Source organism: Pantherophis guttatus, chromosome 7, assembly GCF_059756535.1.
Source record: "Pantherophis guttatus breed Tessera chromosome 7, ASM5975653v1, whole genome shotgun sequence".
In the NCBI taxonomy this organism is placed as follows: Eukaryota; Metazoa; Chordata; class Lepidosauria; order Squamata; family Colubridae; genus Pantherophis; species Pantherophis guttatus.
This window is the reverse complement of record NC_142069.1, coordinates 20495135-20522463: the sequence shown is the minus strand read 5'-3', so window position 1 is coordinate 20522463 and position 27329 is coordinate 20495135. Positions and strand designations below refer to the sequence as shown.

The window sequence follows — 27329 nt, the reverse complement described above, 5'->3', positions numbered from 1 at the left end:
ACTGAATAATACATTCGCTACTAAAGCTGTTGGATAGATTAAAAAAAAAAAGGAGGCGATTTCAGAAAACAATTCAATATCCTTTGCTAATTGCTTAAGAGATGCTTTGACTCCAATATTTTCCACAGCACAAAAGTGTTTTTGCAGTGTCAGCCTTTTAAATACCCCCTCTTTTTCCTTTTCTTTCCTTCTTCTTTTAAAGTACAGGAGCATCAGTGCCTTCTGATATCAGAGCTCCTTCAATAAAGGGCTAGAGGAAGGTCAAATGATGATTAAGTAGTCAATCTAGTAGATGTAAATAATACTGGCAAGGTGATTGAAACCATCTCCCCACTTACATTTTCACACAGCGGAATCATGTCTGGACATCACTAAACTTTTCCATAACATTAGAGTTGTTCATGGGTGCACTGCAAGTAGTCCTCAGTTAACAACTGCAACTGGGACCGGCAACTTGGTCATTAAGTGAACACGAAGTGAAAAATCACAAGATTGCTAGCGTACCTAGGATTTTACTTCAGCTTTCCTTTGCTTTACAGCAGGGGTGTCAAACTCATGGCCCGGGGGCCAGATTCATCACGTGCTGGCCACACCTACCCCCGGTTTAGTGAAGGGGGGGAAAGCTGAGATACGTCACATGACGACGATGTGATGAGGTGAGTTTGAGACCGCTGCTTTACAGCATCAGAAGGACACAACCCCAATGGCCATGGATGAACCCAAATACTGGGGAAGATTTCCAAAACTTGACTCAGATATAAGAGCAAATCTTATAATGCTTTTTCCCTACTACTCCACTCTTAGGAATGCTCACCCCACTGTTGGGACAATTATCAACAAGGGAATTCATGTTTGTAGTTATATTCATTGCAGAGGAAGGGATTACAAGAGAGTAAGCAAGAACACAATGAGGAATAGACATCAAAAGGCTGTGCTAGGACCTGCAGTTTGCCTAGCTCATTCATGGCTTCCAGCTACTTGGGAAGAATACTGAAGCCTTTAATGTGAAACTGATTAGGGTCTTGTCAATGTCAGGCAGCAGCAGGAGCCAGCAAAGAGTTCTAGGGGAAGAATTAAGGTCACAGAGTTGAGCTTGGATTAGCACTTTTTAGGGAAGAGCTGCTGAGGAAAAAAAACAGCTCAAGAAAGGATCTCTTGTAAGGGGAAGGAGAAAAATGGGTCAGGCACAGGATAAGCATACTAACTGACAACAATTGCAAACACGTGGTTTAGAGGAGTCACCACAAAGGTTTAAAATGTGTCATTGGTCACAAAGTTACTTTTTGATCACTATCGTAATTGAAAATGAGCGCTGTCTGAAGCTGCCACTTAATGAGGACTACCTGTATTCCATTGTACGTTTTCTGAAATGTATCGTCAGAGTTAGATGCAGCAGCCAATTTTCCTCATTTCAGCATACAAAACATATTGAGGGATATGGAACCAGGTGTCTTTTCTTACTGACCAATTTCAAACACTTCCTCCTCCCTCTCCATAAAGTTAGAGATCAGATCGCCAATAGCTAGTTACTTTCAGTTATAATATTTTATAATATTTTACAAGATCTAGTTGCTACCACAATCAGGACAAGACTGGTGTCCTTCCTCTCTGGGCTAATTTCTTTCCAAATGTTTTACAGTACAAATAGTCCTTGACTTACGACCACAATTGAGCCCAAAATTTATGTTGCTAAGCAAAACATTTGTTAAGGGAGTTTTGCCCCATTTTACAACCTTTTTTGCCACTTTAGGTAAGTGACTCACTGCAATTGTTAAGTTAATAACATGGTTGTTAAGTAAATCCAGCTTCCCCGTTGACTTTGCTTGTCAGAAGGTTGGGAAAGGTAATCACATAACCCTGGGACTCTGCAACCGTCATAAATGTGAACCAGTTGCCAAGCATCTGAATTTTGATCATGTGACCATGGGGATTCTGCAATGGTCATAAGTGTGAAAAACGGCCATGACTCACTTTTTTTCAGTGCCGTTGTAACTTTGAACGATCACTAAATCAGCTGTTGTAAGTGAAGGACTACCTGTATTTCACTGTTTTTTTTTTAATTTGAGAGATGCCCGAACTGAATATGAGAGGTGGGGCAGCCAACCTCAAATCAGATTTGTGTAGTAATTTAGCTGCTGGATCAGGACAAGAGAGATCTAGGTTGTTGTCTACCATTAGCCACATAACTCTTCTCTCAAACCTCAGCTAATTCTAGAGGTTATTGAGAATTAAAATAAGAGTCAAGAAAAGATTGTCTGGAGCTCAGGAAGAAAAAGTGGGATACAATCTAGCAAGAAAAAACATAAATTAGGGGTGTACAGTCAGATTCCCAAAGGTGACTCCACTCAGTTCCTGTTTCAGTGCTTGGATTAGTGCACAGGTATCAAACTCATGGCATCATGTTGCGATGCATCGTGATGTTTTTCCCCTTGGGGTGGGTGTTACCTGTGTGTGTCGCATCTGGCCCACAGGCCGCCAGTTTGACACCCCGGACTAGTGGATATTTTCCCTACTACTTGGTCATGGGTGAAGAGAAAGGGCAACAAATCCAGACATCATTAATCACTTAAATGATAACAGATGGCACCAGGGGTGAAATGCTCCCGGTTGGATCACCCGATCCAGTAGCGATGGCAGCGGGTGGTTCGGAGAACCAGTAACAAAAATCTCTGCGCGCTCCCCCCCCCACCGTGCCCAGCTGAGCCACATGATCATCAGAGGCTTTTTTTTTTTTTTTACTTTTAAAAGAATTTTTTTCTACAACCTCTTTGGATGAAAAAATGCTTTTAAAAGTTTTTTAAAAAAAGCCTCTGATGATCGTGCAGCTCAGCTGGGATCGTCAGAGGCTTTTCAAAGCATTTTTTTTCTGAAACCTCTTGGCCAAAGAGGTGGTAAAAAAAAAATGCTTTGAAAAGTCTCTGACGATCCCAGCTGAGTTGCCTGATCGGCAGAGAGGCTTTTCAAAGAATTTTTTAAAAAGCCTCTCTGACAATCCCAGATGAGTTGCCTGATCGGCAGAGGCTTTTCAAAGCACTAGAAAAAATGCTTTGAAAAGTAAAAAAAAAAAAAAAAAAGTTGGCCACGCCCACCCAGTCACATTACCCCCCCCACCAAGCCACGCCCACAGAACCGGTAGTAACAAATTTTACATTTCACCCCTGGATGGCACAAACGTAGATCAGGAGAATCCCATTCAGCAGTGACACAATTGAGACAGGCCTTGGGTTATGCTGCCATTGTTTTATGTCACTTCAGAAATGGGTGGACTGCATTTTAACTCAAGCAGAAAAATGTTGTTAATCACTAACTGGTGGCAACAATGTTAGGATGTGGGAACTTTAATCATCTTTTTTTTTAAAAAAATATCTCAGTGACTTTGATTTCTTTCTGCCTTGTCTCTTTATCCTGGATGGATGGCCATTACAGCGATAGGGATTGTACAACAGACAAAATGTACAGCTCTCAAACTATGTTCAGGCACCCGTATTTGTGTGCACATTACAATACAATGGAGCCTCATCTGATATTCCAGATGATCACCGGATTATAGATGGGAAAGAATATGAAATAACTCATCTGTGTTGTTTCACCATTTTGAATTAGGCACCTTAAGAACTGGAAAATAAATATGCATGGCAGAGATACTGAGGTGAAATAGGACTTTTAGACACAAAGCAGGCATTATTAATTTTTACCTTGGTGAAACAAACATATGGAGCTGTCAGAGATTGAAAATCCACATTAAAAATAAATTCCTCACAATAATTACCTCTCCAAAGAACCTAACATTATTTTTTGTGCCTACATCCAGCCATGTATTTAAGAAGAGGAAATTGTCAGAGGCTCCTAACACAGAGGGTGGAAGGGCATCCAAAATCTGATCCACTTTTGAAATGCCCAAATGCATGACTTTTTCCAAGTCAATAAAACCATCAAATTAAAATATAATTCCTAAGCTTTTTTTGCTGTCACAAAAAAAAAAAAAAATGAAGGGGCGGAGGGGAGGTTAGATTGTCATTGAAATAGATTTTCTGCTCCTAGCTCTTAAAAAGATTTTTGATTACATTTGAGTAACTTGCAGGTTTCTCTAATGCACGACCAATAAGTTATGGCCGATGAAAGGCAACAAGGCAGAAGACAGACCAAGAACATTGGTTTGTGTGTGATAACGCAAGCTTTTTAAAACAGACAAACCACCAAACTGGACCAACAAAAGAACTTGGCTTGTTATCACTGGCTGCCAGGGCTTTGCCTTGGCACTTCAAATCCTGTCTGAAACACAGGCAAGCTTCTGGCATATTGTGTCTGTGTATGCAAGAGTAAAGAATTAAATTAAAGAGGAGAGTTTCTCCTGAAGGCAAGTCCATGTGCTCTGCGCAGTAAGTTTCCTCAGCATTGTATGATCAAACAACAGCAATAGTGCTGCAGTGCAGAGAGGGTATTCATTTAATAGCACAGAAACTCTTGTTTTTCAGTAAACAAATCCCAAACAACTAAAAGGGCAGCCGATGGGAAGAGAAGAAAGGCTATCAAAATAAGTTGTTCCTATCTTTGTTGCTGCTGTTTATTTATTCTTCATCTTCAGAACCAAGCCCTTCTCACCCAACCTTTTCCCTCTTTCTCAGGCTCTAAGTAGTAACATGACACAACAAAAGAAAACAGTGGCTCTCCTGGGATAAGGTGGATTTTTCAAAGCCAGGAGAAGACACCTGGGATTCCCCCGTGTGTTCACTGTGTGAACGCACCATTAAAGCTAGAGCAGCATGACCTCATGACCAAAGAAAAGCAGGAATAATTCAGGAAATCAGGATTGCATTTGATCTTTATTCATCTCACTTGCCTTTGGAGAGTTGTATTCGGTGATCTTCTCCTCTTTTACAGATACAATGACTGGCATCTTTCTAAATGGACTTGGGGAACGAAGGCCACACATCTCTTCCGCATCGTGGCACCATCGGTTCTCCCGAAGCACTCATCTGTAGTACAGAAAACACATAACTGTGTATGTGTGTGTGTATGTGTTTGAGAAGCTGCAATAATCTGTTTCAAGAAATGGAGATTCTGACTCAATCCACGGGTCTAGTAACAAGTGTGCAATTGCTGTGCAATAATTGTATTCAGTACGAGGTTGACTGAAGATAGAGAGGGATATTGGATTTTGCACTTTTTAAATTTCTGTATTGGTTGTGAATGGGGTGAAATGGCTCAGCAGTTAAAGACACGGAGCTTGTCAGCTGGAGAGCTGATAGCCGGGATTTGAAACCCAAGTGCCACATAACAAGGTGAGCTCCTCCTGTTACTTGCTCCAGCTCCTGCAGTTCGAAAGCATGCAAATGCAAGTAGATTAATAGGTGCCACTTCAGTAGGAAGGTAACAGTGTTCAGTGCACCTTTGATATATAGCCATGCTGGCCACCTGACTACCGAAATTGTCTTCAGACAATTTTTCATTTTTCATTTCATTTATTGGATTTATATACTGCCCTACTCCCGAAGGACTCAGGGCAGTGAACAGCCACAGAATAAAACACATAAATACAAAATTTAAAAACAGAATAAAACCAAATTAAACAATTTGGCCGAGACAAATTTAAAACATCCAATGCTGGCTCCCATGGCTGAGAAACAGAGATGAGCACTGAGCCCTAGAGTTGGACACAACCGACAGAGAAATCTTTACCTTTATTAGTTCTGACACCAACTAAGATGTCTGTAAAATAAGTAGCCTCTGAATCTATGGGTTGGAGGAAGAGGAATAATCCCAATCAGTTTTCCAGGTTACTGGTCTTCATACCACAACTTCTGACTGTCTTTTTCAGTTCCTACAAAGAGCTCAGCTTTATGATGGTTAAACCCAGGTCAGCTTTATGGTGCTTAAATTCTTTTTTCTGAAACTCCCTTCCCCAGAACTATCTCTGACCACAGAGCATTACAGTTCCTTGCTATTTTGATGAAGTAATGGATTGTAAAAGCTCTAACATATTTGGGGGAGAAAACAATCCTTCTCCAAATCAAAAGTTTATCATTTGAAAAATCCTGGGGTTCCCCCCCACCCCCGCTTTGCCTAACATCCCTGCTCACTAGGGCCCCCAGGAGTTCGAGCTCAAAACACTTCAATCAAAGTCAGAACAATCAGCTTCAAATTTGGAAGGTGGCATTTTGAACACACAATGTTTCAACTTTAACAAGTTTTACACATCTTTATCTGTTTATCCAAGTCATTAATGGAAATGTTGGAGCAGAAAGTCCAGGTCCGATATCGCTGATACCCAGTCAATACTAGAAGCACATTATTGGTGAGATGGGTGGCATATATATTTAATTAATTGATAAACACCTCCCAAGTCAGCTAGGTCTGCTTAATTGCCAGATTCTCCAGGCCATCCTTACATGGCTTACTCACCAAATATGTCATGGAATACTTTGTAAAATGCTTTTCTAAAATCAAGCTATATTATTCCCCACATCGACTAAAAAGGCTGGTTAGTCAGAACATGAGATAAGGTTAATGTCCAGTTATGATGTCTTTTTCCCTCTGTTCATTCATGTCTGATCGTAGGAGGCTGCTTGGAGAAATCCCTGCAGTTTTCTTGGCAAGTGTTTTTTTTTTTTTTTTCCAGACGTGATTTGGCATTGCCTTTTTCTTAGGACCAAAAGAAAGTGACTAGCCCAAGCTCAGCAAATTACGTTTCTTCCCAAGTGGGACTAGTACTCATGATCTCTCAGTTTCTCGTCTAATACCTTAATCAACTGGCTATATTACCTCATTTTAAGGAGTTTAAAGATCAATCTCTTTATGTTCTTCTCTAGAACTTTCTCAAGCATCGGTGTTGGACTAGTAGATTTTTCTCTGGATTCTCCTTTTTCTTTCTCAACATAAGGAAAAATTTTGCTTTCCATTAATGGTCTGTCATTTCAGCCGTCCTCAAAGACATGGTTTGGCCAGCTTCAGTAACCTAGATGTAATTAATCTGGCACTGAAGATTTTTGTATTATCACTTTCTGCCAAGAAGGTTGGCAACCGTTAAAAGTTAAATTCAGTTCAGGATCTAGAACTGGCTGAATCGCAATTGGGACTTCCCCCATCACAAAAAAAATGGTGAGGGGACCAAATTCAATATTTCTATATTGAATTTGTTTGGGTGGAAGAAAGTCTGCCTGTCACCATAACATTTTCTCCCTTCAGCTGCTTAAAAGTGAAAGGATAAAGGAGATTTTTTTTAAAAAAAAAAAGCCAATTAAGAAAATAATTAAGGTTTATAATATTCAGTGAGGAAAGATGGAGAACATCCAGTCTGTTTCCTTAACAGGATAACCTCAGTAAAATGGCTGAAATTTGGAGAAGTAAAATTTTACATTAGAAAATATCAATAGCACTTAGACTTATATACTGCTTTATAGTGCTTTACCGCTCTCTCTAAGCAGTTTCCCTCAACAATTTTACTGACCTTGGAAGGATGTAAGGCTGAGTCAGCTTTTAGCGGGTCAGAATCAAACTGCTGGCAGTCGGTAGAAGAGCCTGCAATACTGCATTCTAACCACCGTGCCACCATGGCTCAGTGCCAAAAGACAAATTTTCAGCACAGCTGAATATTTATCCTAGTTACACATATATATATGTATATAATATGCATCAATCAAGTCAAAGATGTTCACAAACCATGTGCAGATTTATTCTTGCTTTCCTCCTTTCCCTGAAGGTAAGTAGTTAACCTTTGCCAGCCACAAAAGTACCATCTATAAGTACCGTATATAATCCATTCCTTTCAGAAAGGTCTGAAAAATTATGCCATTTTTCACTGTCGAGATCAGCAATTTGTCCAAGACAAATATAAATACACAGAGATAGGGGTGTATAGACAGACATTTAAGATAATAAATTATTCAGTTTGAACATCCTTTTCTAATTCTCAGTATTTCAGCTTCTTGATTTAACTAAAAAAAAAAAAATACTAACTAGCTCTCTGAACAGTATGTTGTTTCTAAAAAGTACAGGATGTTTCTATTCTACTAGAATTCTGCACAGACTTTTTTAGCACCTAGCTGTAAAAGACTTCACTGAAGTGTAAAATTCAATAAACGTTTACTAATAGGATACTTCATTGGTTCTAGTAGAATATTTGTAATCCTGGACAATCTTTCTTTAAAGCAACTGAAGATGAAGCAGAAGCATGAGACATTAGTGGCAGGGGTGGGCTGCTGGGAGTTCACAGGGGTTGAGGAGAACCTCTAGCTAAGATTCTGTGGGGTTCAGAGAACCCCCAAATCCCACTCCTGGCTGGTCCCGCCCCGCCCTGCCCACCCTGCCCCTCCCAGGAGTCCCCACATGGCCTGTTTCGGATGCAGGTAAGTGCAGGTGCACATGGAGGCTCGGGGAGGGTGAAAAATGGGCCTACCGGAAGTTCGGGAAGTCCATTTCCAGCCTCCAAAGGGCCTCTGGAGCCTGGGAAGGCAGTTTTTACCCTCCCGGAGGCTCAAGAAAAGCCTCTGGAGCCCGGAGAGGACAAAAATGCCCCCCGCCATGGTGACTAGGCCACGCCCACCATGGCCACGCCCACCCAGCAACCGGGCAGAGAACCCCTTGTTAAATTTTTGAAGCCCTCCCCTGATTAGTGGTGATCATAGTTCCTACCACTTTCATTAGAAAATGGTTCAATAATTATCAGTATTTGGATCAGAACTTTCAACAGTTATATATGGTACCAGGAACAAAAATTAATCAGTTGAATTTGCTTAACCAATCTCTCTTATTTTGGTCCTCTAACTGCAGGGAACATTAGCTCCTCAACAAAATAACTGGATAATAGAGGAAAGGAAATTGGAAAAAACATGAGCTAAGTGAGGGGAGCCATTTAATGTTTGAGGGATCTTCTCCACTCTGAATCTTCGAAGATCCACAAGGAACCTGTTTCTTGTTCTGTCCCAAACAGTGTGCCAATCATGCTATTACTCATATGATACTCGTTTCATTCTCTCTTCTTCATAGTTTTGAGTTAGAGCGGAATCCAGAAGTTAACGAAGCATAAATTAGCTCAGATTATTTTCAAATGCAGACTAAAATCTCTAATAATACTAGTTAAATTGTAAGTGCTCTTCACAACTTTAATTGTAACTAATTGACTGCAATGGGGAGAAAACTGTTTTCATCAAGGAGAAATGTTTGTGTGCCCTTACTGCTCTATTCCTGGACTTCTTCCTTGCTGTCGTTTCAAAGTGATTTCCTTCAACCTCTGATTCTTTGATAGAAGTCAAAGTAACTAGTCGGTACTAATTCTAGTCAGTACTACTGAAATCACTCCCTCTTTCACCTGGATTTTCTCCTTCCTTACTTAAAAGTATGTATACTTTCCCATGCAATGCAGTACAAATCTTTTACAAGCATATGAGCCTGTTCACTTTCATCTCTCCACCTTCAACTATGTCATATATTTTCTGTTTTTTTAAAACAGTCTGCTATTCTTGTTCTGGTGAATTAAATCATTGGATGATCTAGTTCAGAATTGGCTAAAGGTCCACTCCAACAGGTGGCAGCTCCTTTCCTGTTCTTGGAAAAATCTTATTTCCTTTTTACGTCTGTGCCCATTTATGCATGCATGAATTTATTTTTAGATTAACAGGATGAAGGAAGGATAGTTATGCTTTAAACAAACACATAATATTTGTAGTTGGAAGGAGGTATGGTGGTAATGGTAAGTAATAGCCAGCAGGATCTTACTCATCCAAAACGTTCCTTGCCAATAAGAACCCTCCTATTATATTGAAATTTTCTTTATTTCTCAGGATAGCAAAAATCCAAAGAAAACTAGTCTTCTCTTCTCCAAGCCTTTCTTATTTCAAGAAGTAGCAATCCTTCTAATCATTAAACACTAACACATGAAAACATAGGTACCATTTAAAAAAAAAAAAAAGCTGAAATTTCACAATATACCCATGAATTACCCAAGAATGGTGCCCTGGATTAAAAGATGGACAGGATAAGAGCAATTGAGCTGACAATTAATCCAGACAAGAATTTTAAAGATAGGCAGAAACCTCAGTCACGTATCATACCTGCATACTGGGAACCATTCCTCCTACACTGTCCCAGAATTTCAGATGTAGCTGTCACAAAAAGTATTCTTGCACAGTTGAACGTCATTTGAGACATTTCAGAATAGAATAGAATAGAATAGAATAGAATAGAATAGAATAGAATAGAATAGAATAGAATAGAATAGAATAGAATTCTTTATTGGCCAGGTGTGATTGGACACACAAGAAATTTGTCTTTGGTGCATATGCTCTCAGTATACATAAGGAGAACAAAATACATTCATCGAGAATAAAAAGATACAACACTTAGTGATAGTCAAGGTTACTAATAACATATCAAATTGTATTAGGAAACTAATAAAAACAATATATATTGAAAGATACAAGCAACATAGTTATAGTAATAAGTGGAAAGAAATAGATACTAGTAAGGAAGAGAAGAATAATAGTAGCGCAGACTTAGTAGATAGTTTGACAGTGTTGTGGGAATTAGTTGTTAACTAGAGTGATGGCGTTCGGGAAAAAACTGTCCTTGTGTCTAGTTGTTTTGGTTTGCAGTGCTCTATAGCATTGTTTTGAGGGTAGAAGTTGAAACAATTTACGTCCAGAATGTGAGGGATCTGTAGATATTTTCACAGCCCTCTTTTATAAACTTTTTAAAGTTTATCTAGCCTCTCAACCATCTTGTCTAAATGACACCTAGACGTAAACATTTAAAAGCTTCAATTTTTTATTTTTTTTTAATTTGATTTATATGCCGCCCTTCTCCGGAGACTCAGGGCGGCTTACAATGCGCTAAGCAATAGCCTTCATACTCTTGTATATTTATACAAAGTCAGCTTATTGCCCCCACAACTGGGTCCTCAATTTACCTACCTTAGAAAGGATGGAAGGCTGAGTCAACCTTGAGCCTTGGCGAGATTCGAACCTGCAGTAATTGCAGGCATCTGGTCTTAATAACCAGCTTAATAACAGGGTGCCTTAGACCACTGTACTACCAAGGCTCTTGTGTTGGTCCACAATGTAAATATATTTTGCTGTAGACATTGATGAAATAAATCAATAAAACAAGATAAATAAGGTTGCTAACTAACACTTATTATAATGTTTGTACTGGTTGCTAATTGTTATTTGGACCCAATGATGGAGTAAGATATAAATTACCTGGAATCTGGCTTCATCAGAAATCACAATCTCATTACAGCTACCTGATTATTAAGCTTAGAGACAAGACCTTTTGAAGACGCCACAGATAGGACCATTTGCTGGGCATGTAAGAAAGGGCTTCTTTTGTGTTGCTGCCAAACAGTAGAGCACTTTCCTTTGGGAACTGTGATTGCTCTACTTTAGGAAACAGTCTAGTTTCAATTTAGATTCTTTTTAATTAGAATGTTAAAATGTGGTTTTAAAATACCTTTTAGTGGTTTTTTAAAATGCTACTTTAATGAGTATTATTGTTTTAAATGTTTTGCTGTGGAAATGTTGCTCTAACATATTTGAATTCCTGTATACCATTTTTGATTATTATCAGAAAGGCAATATTTAAAAAAAAATACTTTAAATAAAAGTAGTACATGCTTACCATTTGGCTGTAAAGAGAAGGAAGATAAAAGAGAAGGAATACAGAGTTATTCTAACTCATCCATCCCCAATTCAGTTGAATATACAAGAAATAAAATAATTATACAAGAAATAAAATAATTAGTGTCTCCCACATGCAAGAGACATGATGGCACAGGGGTTAGAATGCAGTACTGCAGGCTAACTCACTGTTCACTGCCAAGAGTTCGATCCTGATCCGCTCAAGGTTGACTCAGCCTTCCATCCAGCCAAGGTTGATTAAATGAGGAGCCAGATTTTTGGGGGCAATATGTTGATTCTGCAAACTGCTTAGAGAGGGCTGTAAAGCACTATGAAGATGAATATAAGTCTAAGTGTCACCTTTGGAAGCCATATTAGGCCGGAAGCTTCCATGCTGCCACCTTCTCATGTGTGGGAAAGTAGGAGGGGGGATTTAGTAGAGGGGTTGTCTGTAGACATAATAGCATTCTTCCTGTCGGTCAAGGTCAGGGCAATCCTGCATCTGGAGAAGGAGTGGTTGGAGTGATGTCTCGAAATGGGATGGTGGTTGATTGGAGCATGTGATCAACTAAGGACTGAGGGGATGGCTTTGGGGGTTTTGATTTACTGAGGGAAAACCCAGACCTCTCAGATTTGGGTTTTCCCAGATGTGCCAGTTTACCTATTCTAGTAAATAGAACTTTGAAAATGCTTGCTTCAGAGTCTTTACTTGAAGCTGTTGGGGGGGGTTCTGGAACGGTATTGCCGTACATAAGAAAAGATGCCAATTTAACTTCTTTTCATCTCTGAACTTTTGAGACTTTTAAATAATTTCCATCCAACTTTTAAGGAAATTCAAGTTTTATCAAAAATAAGCTGAACAAAATATCTCTTTTCATGGGGTTGTTTGGTGCACTCAATTCTATAAGCAAGTTGGTAAAACACAGTACTCCTGAAAATGATGTTGGGTGGTATCATACCAATGTTGGTGGAGGATTTTTGCATGTTCGGTGTAAATTCTTGATAATATCGAGCAGAAAAATACACCAATGAACCAAAGGAAGACGAACTTGTGACAGCGTCTGAGTATCTACATGGAGAATTTGGATTGAGGAATGGGTGTCGCATCAGCATCCTAGTGCATTAATCAAGGAAACAAGGCTGGGTGGATCTGGAAGTTTAAACTCCAGGACTCAACTTCAGAAAGTTTCCTCAATTATGGATGACAGAAGACATTTCAGTAGAAGTACCCAATGTCCAGAATATCCATTGGGCTACAAGTTCAGGTAATCAGATCATCCACTTGGAAATTTCTAAGTTTTTCTGGCACTGGAGATTATTTATTTGTTAAAACTGTTTGCATATTTAGAGATTTTGCAACAAGTAGCTAGAACTCTCTTATACCTAGTTCAGGTGTAGAGCACATCAGTGGTGGGATTCAAATTTTTTTTACTACCGGTTCTGTGGGCATGGCTTGGTGGGCATTGCAGGGGAAGGATACTGTAAAATCTCCATTCCCTCCCCAATCCAGGAGAAGGTTACTGCAAAATCCCCATTTCCTCCCGATCAGCTGGGACTCAGGAGGCAGAGAATAGATGGGGGCGGGGCCAGTCAGAGGTGGTATTTACCGGTTCTCCGAACTACTCAAAATTTCCGCTATCGGTTCTTTAGAACTGGTCAGAACCTGCTGAATATCACCTCTGGAGCACATGATTAAAGGAAAAAGTTCCAGATTTAGTTTCCAGTATGTCTAAGCAAGGTTACGATTTAAAAAAAAATCATTTCTGAAACCCTGGAAATCTGCTAATAAAAAAAACCCTGATAGTACTGAGCTAAGGAGACCAATAGTTTGATTTTCTATAAGGCTGCTTTCTTTTTTCTTTTTTTTTTGTAATAGATTTGACATGCTGCAAAAGGGATTGGTTATATACTCTTTCAAATGTCCTTGCTGGAGTTTATATTCTTACGCCTCTGCAAAGGCTCTGAAGCTGTAGACTAGTTTTTTGACAAGGTAAAGACCCAGAGGGAAGTCCAAAGGACTGGAAATAATATGCCAAAACATTCTCTTCCAAGTGTCCATTTCACTGAGATCCTGTGAATTTTGACAAGAGCAAAGCAATTCTCTATGGGGACAAGGTATAATAGGAGGAAAAAAGATTTTTAAATTCCTTCTCTGCCCTACCAACTACAAAACAGATTTCACTAATATATATAGACACTAAAAAATTAGACTAGGAGAGAGTCTGAAGGGTTATTTTATTTAAAGGAGAATTTAAAGAATAAAATTGCAGTTTAGTTACTCTTAGCAGCATAGCCAGAAAGGTAGATGACTATTCACCTTCAACAAAACCAGCAGTGTGTTTACACATACACACATACACACACACACACATACACAAATGCAAGAATTGGTTAATTGCAGGTGACCTTAATGCAGGGGTGAAATGCTACCGGTTCACTCCGGTTTGAGTGAACCGATAATGATAAAAACTACTGGTTCGGGTAAACTGATAGTAAAAAATACTTTTAAAAGGTTTAAAAAAAAGGTTCTGACAATCACAGCTGTGCCGAGCGATCGTCAGAACATTTTTTTTTCTTTTTTAAAGCATTTTTTTACTACCGGTTCCGGTGAATAGATAGTAAAAAAATGTTTTAAAAAGGAAAAAAAAGTTGGCCACGCCCACCCAGTCACATGACCCACCACCATCAAGCCACGCCCACTAAGCCATGCCCACAGAACTGGTAGCAACAAGTTTTACATTTCACCACTGCCTTAATGTAATTTTTGCTTGCCAAAGCTATTAAATCAAGCTCTGATCTGTTTTCTAGGGATTGTTTCAAACCTACATTCTGTTGCCTGTTAATACCCTTGAGGTAATGAAACAGATAAAAGTATGGGCATCCCTCCTAAAGGAATTTCTTTTTTCATGTCAACACTTAAAAAAAAAAAAAAGCAACCTAAGTCTATTCCTAATAGAGAAACTAGGCAAATTACTTGAAAAACAGCAAATATTCACTGCGATTAGAACTGAACAGAGCGCCTTTATATATCTTGCTGACTTATTATGGTTAGTCGTGCAGTCAACCGGATGTTTAGATTGGATTTGGCATTTTTGTCCACCTACAGCAGAGCTGTCAAACTCGTGGCCCTCGGGCCGGATGTGTCACGTGCTGGCCACGCCCACGCCCGGTTTAGCGAAGGGGGGAAAAGTCATGATACATCACGTGATGCTGCCGTGATGACATGAGTTTGACACCCCTGACCTACAGAATCTTTCCCAAGGACCTGAGATAGGCAGATGTTCTAGTTTAATAATATTAAATTTATTGTTGTAGGATGCAAGCTGTTCCAAGTAAAGCTGCCTTTTGCAAAATGTCTGGTGTCTGATTATGATCATCAGTAACCCACCTTGATAATGTGTAATAACATTAAAGGCAAAGGTTATAGTTACTGGTGTTGAGCCTGACTAGGTGGCTCAGTGGCTAAGACACTGACCTTGTCGATCAGAAAGGTCGGCAGTTCAGCGGTTCGAATCCCTAGTACAGGTCTCCTGCGTGAGCAGGGGGTTGGACTAGATGGCCTCCAAGGTCCCTTCCAACTCCATTACTGTTAACTTAGTGTTATCTCTCTTTACTTCCTCTTCCCCTTCAACCAGTCCCACGGGAGGAGAAAAAAATGATGATTTACAAGTGTTTGTGTAGCTAGGAAGAACAATCACAAGTGAGGAGTCCGGTTTATTTCCTTGCCACCAAGGCTCAAATTCCAGCCCTCAGCTGACAGTGTCAGGTTAAATTTAGCACACAGATTGACGGAGGCCTCCCCTTTAATGTCACTCTGACAGCTTTTGCCTGCACTGAATGCATCATTAAAGCCATAAGAGTGAATGTGTGGGGGGAACAAAAGAGGCCTCTGGGACAAAGCCAGGGAATTGCAACGTAGCAGAAATACACACAGACACACAGACACAATATTCCTTCATTTGGTTGAAAGCTAAATTAGTGACCTTCTTAAACAGAAAGGTGAACAGTAACAATTTTTTATTTTAATTTCCACAAGTATCCTGCAAACTTCTATGAGCCCTCTGTAGCACCTTTTTCTCTACATAGCCATATTGAGCAGACCGATCCAAACAGATCCTCTATTGACCTCCATTTCCATTTCAAGTGACTTCAGATTAGATCTTATGTGTAAGATCTGGAGGGCTAATACATATAAAGAATGGTTCCTGGAATTGGGTATGTCTACTTTAATGAAAAAAAGGACTAGGGTGACATTATGTCTGGAACCTGCACTGCATATCGGACATTATTACAACTGAATGTGTCCAGAAATATTTCACAAGAAGAGTCCTCCACTCCTCTGCTCGCAACAAAATACCTTATGCCACCAGACTTGAAATTCTGGGCCTAGAAAACTTAGAATTACACTGTCTTCAGTATGACCGAAGCGTAGCTCATAAAACTAACTGCTACAATGTCCTACCTGTCAATGAGTACTTCAGCTTCAAGCACAACAATATACGAGCACACAATAGATACAAACTTAAAGTGAACCGCTCCAAACTCGATTGCAGAAAACACGATTTCAGCAACAGAGTGGTCAATGCCTGGAATGCACTATCTGACTCTGTGGTTTCATCCTAAAACCCCCAAAATTTTAACCTAAGACTGTCTACTGTTGACCTCACCCCATTCCTAAGAGGTCTGTAAGGGACGTGCATAAGAGCACCAACGTGCCTACCGTCCCTGTCCTAATGTTCCCTTTATTTGTATTCATTTTATGTATTCAATTCATGCTTATAATTATATAAATTACCTAATATGTACTAAATAAATAAATAAATAAATAAATAAATAAATAAATAAATAAATAATAGCAGTGTTCCGATATCTAAGGGGTTTGCCACAAAGAAGAGGGAGTCAACTGATTCTCCAAAGCACTTGAGGGCAGGACAAGAAGCAATGGCTGGAAACTAATCAAGATGAGAGGAGTAACCTAGAACTAAGGAGAAATTTCCTGACAGTTAGAACAATTAATTAGTGGAACAACTTACCTCCAGAAGTTGTAAATGCTCCAACAATGGAAGTTTTTAAGAAGAGATTGGACAATCATTTGTCTGAAATGGTGCAGGGTTTCCTGTCTGAGAAGGACTAGAAGACCTCCAAAGTCCCTTCTGTTTTTCTGTTATTTTGTGTAGAAATATATATGCCCATTCCCTACCTCTGAGTGATGTTGCAATTTACCCTCCATAGCTCTCATTTCAATCAGCCACTATTTTTCCCATTTAGATAAACTATTTTTTTTAAAAAAAAATAACTCTGTTTCTCCTTAGCTGAAATACAGAAACTTCTATTTGCCAACAGACCCCTCCTGAGGCAGCAGTACCAGGGGAGCCAGTCCTCAGAGATTTTATATATATATATATCACTTAGTTTCTTGTTAGGCTCTTGAGACACAACAAAATGCCCCATTTCCCACAGCCATCTAAGGTATCACCTTAGAATTTCCAGGGCTGCTAACACCAGAAAGATGATTAAGAAATTTCAACAATGAACAAGAGATTATTTGCATTATTACCTCGAGCAGAGGCCGTGACAGGAACATTTATATCCTTCCCCCTTCTTTTAAAAATACACTTACTGATAGCTTCTGAGGTGTCGAGGAGAAGCTGATAGAAAGAAATCAGGGAAACCAAATAAGCAGGCTTGTCACAAGTGCTAGCTAGGATAGCCAAGAATTTGGAAAGGAATTTAGAAATGAAGTGGTAGAGACTGATAGGAAATCTGTGTTGTCTCTGGTGTGGTGTTGGTTGCAGTGATCCCTAGGGATCATTTAGAGCAGGGATCTCCAAACTTGGCAACTTTAAGACTTGTAGACTTCAATTCCCAGAATTAAGACAGGGTGTGTCCTAAAGTTGCCAAGTTTGGAGACCCCTGATTTAGAGGAAAGAGGCTGGAATATTCATCATTATGGCTCTCCTGGTGAGACCTTGAACAAAATGTGGCAATGGAAAAGAAATTGGCAAATTACTAAAAATCCTGTCTTGTTTTATTTTCCACATTAATTGGCAGTAAAGCATTTTTCCCTTTTTTTAAAAAAAATTAATATTAAAAAATATGTTTAATGTTTCAAAATATACAATGTCTTCCAGCTCATGGTTTCCTAATTTAGTTGACTGTTGACTTATAATGGTGGCAACACTGAGCTAATCTTAACTGATCTCAAAAATTAAGATCGCTTGGACCCAGTTAGATCAGAAACCTCCAGAATTGCAAGTGAAAATTCAGTGGAATCATCTTAGCAATGACAAACTACTGTTTTATTACTGCCAAGAAAACTAGGTGGCAATGGATATCAGGTCACCAAGAGTAAAAATCAACTTCCCTTACATTACATAAGGAGGAATTCTACAGTATTACTGTGGTGGCGCAGTGATTAAAACGCAGTATTGCAAGCTAACTCTGCCCAGAGCCAAGAGTTCGATGCTGACGGGCTCAAGGTTGACTCAGCCTTACATCTTTCCAAGGTTGGTAAAATAAGGATCCAAATTGTTGGGGGAAAATATGCTGATAGTAAACTGCTCAGAAAGTCTTTTAAAGCACTATGGATAAATCTAAGAGCTGTTGCTATTGCTATTGCTATTACAAAACCCTGCATTTAAAAAAATCACACATCAAAGGATCAGAGCAAGGAGATGGGCCATGGGCGAATGTTAAGCGAAATAAATTTTATTTACAATAGCATCTCTCTGCTTCGATTCTCAACATGTAATTTTATTTTATCCTGCTTGAAGGTTTTTATGATGCAAATCCCCTTATATAATGTAATATAATGTAATGTAAGCTCCATTTTTTTTAAAAAAAACCCACCTTTGTAACTTTCGCTATAAGATTCAGAAAAGATTAATGCTGGGACACAGATGGTGCCATTTGCAACATTAAGAATCCACTTTGTATTAGCCAAGCATTGGTACAGTTGCTGAAAAACAACATTACTCATCTTTAGTTCTCTTATGGGTATCAGAAGCACTATGGACAGGTACCACTGACAGAAAATTAATTCCAGAACAGTCAAAGTATCTTCACCAAAAAAGAGAGATTTTTAATCTCTGGGAGAAAAATGAAAAAAAACAAAACACAGTACTACCAAAGGCTGAAATAGCCAGGCAACATTGCAAGAAGTAATCAAACGGGCTTCTTCTTCTTTTATCTACAAATTCCCAACTAGTTTTGGACCAGTTGGGAATATATATATGTTCATTTAAGAGAAGTTAAGAAAAAGATTACAGCACCAAGGAAGAACTCAGTGGGAGGACCTTAAAAGTCATCCTTCTCTGGTCTATTTGATGCCAGGTAGAGTCACTCTATTTCTAGAAAGAGTGCAAACAAGAGCAACAAAGATGATTAGGGGACTGGAGGCTAAATCATATAAAGAACGGTTGCTGGAATTGGGTATGTCTAGTTTAATGAAAAGAAGGACTAGGGGAGACATGATAGCAGCGTTCCGATATCTCGGGGGCTATCCAAAAGAAGAGGGAGTCAAACTATTCTCCAAAGCACCTGGCAAGAAGGACAAGAAGCAATGGGTGGAAACTAATCAAAGAGAGAAGCAACCTAGAATTAAGGAGAAATTTACTGACAGTTAGAACAATTAACCAGTGGAACAACTTGCCTCCAAAAATTGTGAATGCTCCAACACTGAAAATTTTTAAGAAGATGTTGGATAACCATTTGTCTAAAATGGTATAGGGTTTTCTGCCTCAGCAGAGGATTGGGCTAGATCTCCAAAGTCCCTTCCAACTCAGCTATTCGATTCAATTCGATTCCATTCGATTCCATTCCATTCCATTCCATTTATTGCACACATATCTTTTTCTAATTTAAGAAAAAAAATGATAAAAAGGCATAAATGCCCAGACATATATACAAGTCAAAAATTTGTTAAGCAAAAAATCAATTTATTTATTAATATTTTTTGCTTCAGATACCATATCTACTCCTACCTTTAATCTTGAGATAGAATAGGGGAAGGGATATGCCAAAACTGGTGATGAAATGTATTGAAGACTATTTTAGCATAAAAAGAAAATGCTTGATTTAGTAAGGTTGTGCAAATCCCCTCAAGAGCAGGCAGGATCTTTGAAGCTGCTCTGAGATGCATCTTGCTTTCTTTTAACCAGCGGAGAAGAGCAAGCACAACCCTTCATTATGGCCAACAAATGTGAGCAGAAGCCTCCATTTACCAAATGAAATGTCTACTCTAGGCAACTTCACCATAGCTACATATTACCAATCAAAGAAGTACAGGGGAGAGTACCACCTCCTTGGTGCAAGGCACTTCATCAAGGCAGAAACCATCCCCTCCACAGTTTGAAATTTTGTACTGAAGTGAAGTGAACTCATTTCATACAGACCAACTATTGAGATAAGAAACAGGGGGGAAATGACACAGGTAAAACTCTCCACAATTCAAAGAAGGAACACTAAGCCAATGTTCTTCTTAATACTCATGCACGTATGAGGGGGGTGGGACAGGGTTTTAACTGTTTTATCATGTGGTGGATTATTCGAATTTTTAAATATTGTAAGCTGCCTGGAGTCACCTATGTGTTTGTTGAAAGAGGAAGGAGGAAGGAAGGAGGAAGGAGGAAGGGAAAAAGAAGGAGGAAGAAGGAAAAGAAGAACACCTCACCATTGGACACCATTCACTTAAAATGTTTTCAGGGAAACTAAGTTTGTATTGATGGTGTTGTACATAATGGCAATCTCTCAGGACAGATAGCCTTTAGCTGTTATTGTGACCAAAATCCACTGATTTCAGGCTCTCAGAAATGGAAGTATGAAATTTGAAAAACAACAGTTCTGATATCAAATATCTATGAACAGTAACATACGTATCAGAGAGAGTTCATAATCAGAAACAGTGCGTTTAAAAAAGTGGAACATGGAAAACCTGAAAACAAAGATTTGTAACCAACAAAGAAAACGAGCTAAAAAAGCAATAGAAGAACAAGTTAACAGAAACATGCAATGGAATGCAACTAATCTATATGTTAAACAGTGAGCTCAAAATAATCAAGCAGAACTATGATTGCCAAATATTGAGCAAAATGTAAGAGAAAAAGATTCTGAAAGAAACTGTAAGATAAACATTGCCTCCTTGAAAACTACTCAAAAAAATATAAAACTTTACATAATGAAAATGTGATTGTCCAATCAATTATGCCAAAACAATCAAAAAGATGAATAGGTTTCCATATGGTCTTATAAAAGTAGTAACAATTAAAATGTATTATAAATTGAAGGCAAACAGCCAAACTAAATATCAAATGCCAACATGCAAATTACATTTTAAAAGTCACATTAATTGGTTACCTTTTCTAGGGAAAATTGGGTCAAATTTCATTGCAAGTGAAAAGTACAGGAGGATGAAATTAGAGGTTTAAATGATTATATAAAAGTAAGTAAAGGGAAAATGCTAATAAATGTCTACATTTTGAATGTGACAGAATCAAAGGTGCCATATGAAAGTGTATGGGAACAACCATGAATGGAAATCTGGAAAGATAAATATCTGAAAGAATTTGAAGGCAAGTTGAACAATTTGGTAATAGCTTCAGTTTTGATCCACCAGGAAGAAAACAGAAGACTATCTGCAGCACAAAAACAAGCACTAAAAACAAAGACCACAAAAGTGAAAATTAAGGGGGAGTGGGACTGGAAGCAACAACAAATGTAGATTATATAAAAAAAAATATGACATTGTTAATTACTTAATAAACAGCTGTAACAAAATTGCCCAGACAGATTATGAGGCAAGTCATGGTAGTGTCTCAAAAATAAAGTGGAATTCATGTAAAATTGTGTATTTAATGCCCAAGTATTGGTGACAAGCATAATATTGAAAACGGTGCTCAGAATGATCATGTAAAAAAATTACTGAACTTGAAGAACACAACACATTGGACATGGAAGTGCTTGAAGAAAAGCAAGTTTTACTTATGGATGAGGGAATGGCAAATGATAGCCAAGTAACTCAAAGGAAATTGGAAGGGACTGTGAAATATTAGAACATAACTGAAATTATTAAATTAATAAATAATTAATATTTAAATTATTAAATAATCTAATGAAAGTTTTCCACATACCATAATTATCAGAGCACTAGGAGCTACAACCATAGAACTGTCAAAAGAGCTGAAGAAATAGAACTTTTCAATATCACAATATTCAGCTTGCTTCCCCCTTCAAAAAATCCCAACATTTTTGGGAACTACATACATATTGTGGAACTGTTTGGACTGATCCTAAGCCACCAGCATTTGCTAAACTAAAGAATATACCTAAATAATTATACATAGATGTTCTTTTCTTTTTATGGCATATAATTAGTTTAGCATACTTTATTGTCATTGCACCCTGTACAATGAAATTAAATGCCATCTTCAGTGTACATTATAAGTATAAAAATAAAACACAAACAAACATCCTTCACATTCTATTCAATTGAATTGAAAACCCGATATTGCATTAATATTGCACTATACAGTAGAATTCAATATAGTTACTGCCCTGGGATAGAAGCTGTTTTTCAGCCTGTTTGTCCCTTGTTTTTATTATCCTGTACCATCTGCCAGATGGTAATAGTTGAAAAAAAGGGTGAATCCCACCACTGTTGTATCATCTGCAAATTTAGTAATAGTATTACTAGCATGAGTGGGAATGCAGTCATGCACATAAAGAGTTGAATACATTCTGTTGAACATATCCTGTTGAACTTAATGTTAGAGAGATTATGTTAAACTAAGAAATTAGCACGATTCAAAACAAGATTAGCTACTTATACAGTTGAGAAAAAAATATTCAAAATTGCACTATGACTGGTAGAAATTTACTTTCCTCTCCCATCACCGTTCCAATCAAACTGAATGAAACAGACACGTTAGTAAATCTCTGTGTAAATGGGTCTGCTGAGCCACCGGGCCTGGTGGCTCAGCAGACTAAAAGCATTGTAATTAACACCAGCTGTCTGCAATTACTGTAAGTTCAAATCTCACCAGACTCAAGGTTGACTCAGCCTTCCATCCTTTCTAAGGTAGGTAAATTGAGGACCCAGTTTGTGGGGGCAATAAGCTGACTTTGTATAAATATACAAAAGTATGAAGGCTATTGCTTAACGCATTGTAAGACACTCTGAGTCTCCGGAGAAGTGCGGCATATAAATCAAATTTTTTTTAAAAAGTGACATCTCCAAATGCATTGCCCCAGTCTCAATATCCAACGCAAGAAATCTGATATTCTTAAATTGCATTCAGCCTCTGATCATTATTTTGTTTTTGAAAAGCAAAGAGACAACCATACTATTCAAAATCTTTATACTTAATACCATCCAATTCTGGATCTGTTTATATCTGTGTAAAGTCAGGTGCAAACTAGACATACTTCAAAATGGGAACATACGTTTCAAATCAGGTGTTTATGATATTTGAATCAGAATATCTAAAAGCAATAGATATTAATAGAAATAAGTATAGGGAGAATTATTGCCATGAAAGAATCTTATAGGAAAGCTATTGATTTAAAATCTCACCTAGAAATCCATTTAGGTTGACTCATCTTATCACATGTAACAGCAGCACCTGAAATTTCTCTACCTGACTGTTATGGATAAAATTTTGAACTATGAAAACTGATGACTAAAATATCTAGAAGCTTATTTATTTATTTAAATAGCCTAACTCCTGCCCATATGCCAACAGGCACATTAGTCCAATAGAACTGCATGCAATTTAGAAAGGTAAAAATGAAATATCACTGAAGGATATAAAACCAGCAAAGAGGAAAAAAAACCTATTATACTGTCACAGAAGAAAAGCAAAAGCTTTTCAACAAGGGTAAAGCAAAAGCTTTTCAGCTATGAAAGCAGAACTAATTCTGGATAAGCAGAAATTTTTACAGATGTTGCAAAAGCTTCCAAACTTCTAAATAATTGAAAAATAAACATTATGAGATAGGACATAATACGTAATGACATAGTGATGTTGTGAAACACTAGCATAGCTTGTTCAATCTGCTTGAAACCATAGTTTAACAATTATAATACTTCATTATATTGGATGGTATTCATTATTAAGATAAACAGCTAAATTGGCTTTCACCTTGAAACAGACATGTCAAGGTCACAAATAGACCTGTTCCTAAAAAATAATCATTCGTGGTTTGAAATTGGAAGAACGCCTGACTCTAACTCTTTAAAAAAAAAAATCCTCAAGATATCCTAGGAGGTATTTGTGTTTTGTTATCCTGTTTCCATGACAGCTCTTGGTTAAATATATAGCTTCTTAAGGAGCTTTTCAAAATGATACCATATACCTACAGATGCAATCCATTCTCCAAGAGAATTCTTAATTCAGCTTGAAATGACACTGAAAAGCTTCACTTACAGCTTTGGGATTTTTGTGCAACAGAAACACTTCCGTACATGTCACAGTACCTCCGAATTTTAAGGAACTGTTACTGGACTCTCATACCTTTCCAGGTAAATAACAAACTGCAAACCAGAGCATGCTTGTTCGTGCTTCCTACTAACAAGGCAGGCAAGACTTAAAATTTTGAAATGGCTGGTGGTTATTATTTGAAATATCTGGAAGACACCCAAGACACTATCAAGGAAAGGAAGTTATTGCTCTATAAGCACACTGCAATAAATTTTGTCCTATGTGCTTGTTTAAATATTCTATGAAGTCTCTTTACATATTTGCTCATCTAACATGAGCCTTAGGCCCATTCTGAATGAGGCAAAACTTGGAGAACTCTCAAGTGAATAATGATAAAAATAATCTAGCATAAACTGTACTGTAATTATTTTTTCACAAAATGGCTGGATTCTGACATCATGATAAGTTATACTGATTTATGTCTGGTTTGGGTGTTGGCTTAAATATGTAAATCCAGCCATTATAGTCTGCAAATCATAATGAGTTTAAATGCTGACATGGTAGCTTGTTTAACAAACCACAGTTAGAATAAATAGTGATTTAATGAGAAAAATAGATAATAGATAATCAGTGAAAAAAATCATATTCATAATTCATACTGTAGATGAAAGATCTTCTTGGACAATCAAAGACAACCAGTTGCCTTCACGGTTCAGGATTTTATTGTGATTGGAAATATTATTAACAAACTTACCTCTTAGGAATTACATGGAAATGTGTGAATTGAGACCATGTTAGCTAATAATGTCATCCCAGTACCACCTCTTGATACTGCTGTTATAATTTTATACTACATTTGTAATTTTTCAAAATTGTTTGTCTCCATGATTTTTTTTTAGATGTTTCACATTCTACTAACCCTCAAGATAAAGGAACAAACAAGAAATGTGCCAGAGATGAGTCCACATTACAAGAGATATGAGAAAGACTTATAAAAGCAATGAACCTGTCAAGACTGAGATGCCTTCTGCTTTTCTGCCTATATTTTGGGGTACTTCAACCTCTTTCCCAAATTCTTCCCACTCTAGTTCTGCATATGTGTCTCTTTCTGCTTGAACCTGGTGCATTCTCTAGTCTTCCTACTTCCTAAGAAGCCCAATGACTCTTTTCATTAATGGAAGAGGTTTTAGCCACTCAGCATGCAGAAAAAAGCTTAGGAGAAGTAACACAACAGAGCATTATTATTTATTTATTTATTTATTTATTTATTTATTTATTTATTTATTTATTTAGTCATTTAGTCATTTAGTCATTTAGTTATTTAGTTATTTATTTAGTCAGTTATTTAGTTATTTAGTTATTCATTTGTCGAATATGTATTAAATAATATATATAAGTATAAGCATGAATTGAATACATAAAATGAATACAATTAAAGGGAACATTAGGACAGGGATGGTAGGCACGCTGATGCTCTTATGCACCCCCTTACAGACCTCTTAGGAATGGGGTGAGGTCAACAGTGGACAGTCTTAGGTTAAAATTTTGGGGGTTTGGGGATGAAACCACAGAGTCAGGTAGTGCATTCCAGGCTTTGACCACTCTGTTGCTGAAGTCATATTTTCTGCAATTGAGTTTGGAGCGAGTTCACTTTAAGTTTGTATCTATTGTGCACTCATGTATTGTTTTGGTTGAAGCTGAAGTAGTCATTGACAGGTAGGACATTGTAGCAGATGGTTTTATGAGCTATGTTTAGGTCATACCGAAGGTAGCATACTTCTAAATTTTCTAAGCCCAAAATTTCAAGTCTGGTGGCATAAGGTATTTTGTTGAGAGCAGATGAGTGGAGGACTCTTCTTGTGAAATATTTCTGGACATGTTCAATTGTATTAATGTCCGATATGCAGTGTGGGTTCCAGACAGATGAGCTGTATTTGAGAATTGGTCTAGCAAATGTTTTGTATGCTCTGGTTAGTAGTGTAATATTGCCGGAGAAGAAGCTACACAAGATTATGTTTACAACCCTTAATGCCTTTTTGGCGATGTTGTTACAGTGGGCTTTGGCATTTAGATCATTTGATATGAGTAGTCCAAGGTCCTTGACAGAGTGAGGGTCATCTATAAGGTCGTGTCCTTGTATTTTGTGTTCTGATTCCTTTTGCCAATGTGTAAGACAGAGCATTTGTTGGTTGAGATTTGGAATTGCATTAAGGTCCTTAGACTTGTATTTGTGGTCAAACAGTAATGGGTAACAGTAACAGCTTATAAGACAGCAATGTTCCCTTGTGTTACGGCAATTCAGCAATGCCTTTTTCAAGGCCATTGCAATGCCTTGGTCCAGTTCTCATTGCATTCCAAAGAAAGGAGCAGAAAATTAATTGACCTAAAGCTATCAGTGACCAGTAGCCATAATGGGAATATATAACCTCCAGTATTATCTCAGTTATCGGTCATTTTCATATACAGTAACAGCTTCTTTCTAGGTTTATCTTGTCCAGAGGGTTTCTTATTTTATTAAATGGGCAGGTGCTCAGGAAGAACAAGTACATTCTTCTCAGTTATGATCTAGCCAAAATCATCAACAGCAAACAACTAGGATGTACTTCTGCTTCATGGACAGGAGTATCCAAATTTTGCCTTAAAAGACTCTGTCCTCTCTGCATAGTGTTCTCAATCTGGTGCACTACCCAGATAAATTAGATCTTCATTGTGCTCATCACAAGCTAGCGTGTCTAATACTTGGAAGTATATTCATCTTCAGTACATCACACTGATGCAAATCCACTCTTTATGACATTTTAGGTAATGCCTTGGTTTCTACATTTATCACTACACGCTTACAAAGTAAAGAAAAGGGATAATATTACTGGGTGGCGAACATAGTGATGCATTGAGATGAGTGAGAGCTCATTTCCCAAAGTCTGAATATTTCTGATGGTTCAAAAAGCAAGCAGATCCTGAAACTTATTTGTGTATTTCAGAGAGTTGCTTCAGATTTCCAACAGCTATGGATTAAGCCCACATGTTATTCTTATTTTTATATTTGAAAACCAAAACATACGGTCTGCTTAGCATTTTTGCAGAACCCGTTTGTGTACAAGAATATTTGCAAAGCATTCCAAAGACTAGTAAAGTGGCATTTAATACATTCCCTTTAGTTCATTGCTCTTAAAGGATGGGAATCAGTTGGTGGTGACAGCCCAAAGATTTGCCAGAGGTGTGCCAAAGTTTTGTAATGTCTGCATGGAGTCTGACAAGGGTCAGACACTTGAGAGCATCAGTACAAGATAGCAAGTAAAAT

The 27329-nt window shown here is 37.9% G+C and overlaps 1 protein-coding gene across 3 annotated transcripts in view; it reads right to left on the bottom strand.

The window, feature by feature from the left end:
• The window catches only part of CHRM2 (cholinergic receptor muscarinic 2), a 193819-nt gene that overhangs the window by 144948 nt on the left and 21542 nt on the right, over nucleotides 1-27329 (bottom strand). For 2 of the 3 annotated variants that reach the window (XM_034403775.3, XM_034403776.3), the window contains exon 3: nucleotides 4841-4976. The exons of the other annotated variant lie outside the window; for it this stretch is intronic. The gene's annotated coding sequence lies outside the window, so the exon portion shown is untranslated. The remainder of the gene's footprint in view (nucleotides 1-4840; nucleotides 4977-27329) is intronic. 3 annotated transcript variants of the gene reach the window in all.